The sequence below is a fragment of the Magnolia sinica genome, chromosome 10 (assembly GCF_029962835.1).
Source record: "Magnolia sinica isolate HGM2019 chromosome 10, MsV1, whole genome shotgun sequence".
NCBI classification, from domain to species: Eukaryota; Viridiplantae; Streptophyta; class Magnoliopsida; order Magnoliales; family Magnoliaceae; genus Magnolia; species Magnolia sinica.
The window spans coordinates 35874178-35876152 of NC_080582.1; positions in this window are offsets into that span (position 1 = coordinate 35874178).

Here is a 1975-nt window from a genome sequence, read left to right on the forward strand (position 1 = left end):
TTCGAATTAAACTGTCCAAATTATCAGTCCTAGTTTAAATGTATTGTCAAGGGAAAAATTATGATTATTCAATTATCCCACAAACAAATTGGTGGTAGTGGATGGTTGAAATAAAAATATCCAATGGTGCTATTTCAACAAATAAGAAACCAGCAATTGGACGTTCAACTAATCCGATTTTGGGACCTTGTCTAAGTAACCATGAATTGCACAAAATAAATATATTTATTTGAGTTAATATATGCCACATGTTCAATTTTTAAATGCCTTCCTATCAAGCACCATATATTCCTAAACTGGGGTTGCAACTTGGGTTTGGGTCCACGTCGAGTTCGGTTCCCATTCAGTTGGGCTGCCAAGGTCTGGTTGGGTTCGGGTTGAAAAACATTAGCCCGATTTGAATTCAAGTTGGGTTTGGGTTGAGCAAATTTGGGTGAAGTTGCGTGTGATTGGGAATAATCACATATATTTGTGTCAGGTTGATGTCACACCATATTAATCGGTTATAGATTGTGCACCCTTAGACCTGAGTTACGGTCCATGACTTGTATACTAAGTGTACTTAAAGCAATGAGTCACTTCGTCTTGCTAGAAGTTAAGAATTTTCTGTATTTTAGGTTTCCATATCATCCATTATTCACATACATCAACCAATATATAAACATTCAGTTCACATGTTTGTAACATTCACAAAAACTAATTATTGTACTACAGTGTTCACAACCCCAAGTGTAGGGTCGCGATGTAGTAATAATCTCAGTGAGACCGAGGTCGAATTTACGAGGACCAATTTTGTGTGTCTATTCTAAGAGTAATTAGAATTAAAACTAGGAGAAGATCTAACTTAAATCAGAAAAGTAAAGAGTAATTGTGAGATGATGAATTCTGAAACTTTAAGAATTTAAAAGTGGGAACTAGGGTTTCTAGAGATCCACTTGTAGCTATTATAATGTTTTCTTATTTGATTCAAGGTACTCGATTGGAATTAGAGTCCTATCCTATCCAATTGGAAGATATTCAATAAGATCAGATATGAACTTCCATTGACCTAATTCTCAACAAATGAGGGTTATGAGGATTGAAAGTGATTCCATCACCTAACCATGCCCAGGAGATTATGGTAAACAATTGGATATACTGATCCAACAACCATCATAGGAGAATTGTGAAAAATAGAAGGGATTCCATCACTCAGCCATGCCCAAGGGACGATGGACAACAATATGATTTCCTATTTTCACAAACTCTAAATAGAAAAAGAAGATACTTCAAGCTATTGCAGATCTATTGTAATTTAAGTCACAACAAACTATTAAAAACTAAAATTATTCCTTAAATATTAAACTAGAATCAAAGGAGTTCAACAATAACAAGAAAAACATCTCAACCATGCTACAAGCTTCACCTCTTAGCCCTAGTTAAGGGATTTAGCCAACTATAGGCATAATTGGATTAAAAACCTTAGAGGAAAACATTAAAAACTAAGAAGAAGGGAAGAACAACTCTTGGGAAGCGGCTCCTCCCTTTTTCTCTACTTCTCCAAACCCAAGATATCTTATAAAGACTTAGGAAACCCTTATTTATAAGCTAAGTTTCGCAAAATCGGATCAAATTTATGCAGTCCATGTAAACACTGCGTAATGCTTTTGATGTCATCGAAAGGGTTTGAATTTGGAAGTTACGCCTTTTCTTCTTTTGCACCGCGTAAGTCTCTGTGTCATCGAACCGTCCTTCGATGTCATTGAGCGAAGCTTTAATCCACCAAACAAGTCTTCGAGTCACCGAGAATATGTTCAAAACAGTCCAGTGAGTTGCTTCAATTTCTTCAATAAATTTGATGTCATCGAGCAGCTTCCTTCGAGTCATCGAACATGTCTTCGATTAATCGAGAAAAGCACCCAATACGTCCAACAACCAACTCAATTTTTCTCATAAATTCGATGTCATCGACTAGTGTTTGATGTCATCGAACGAT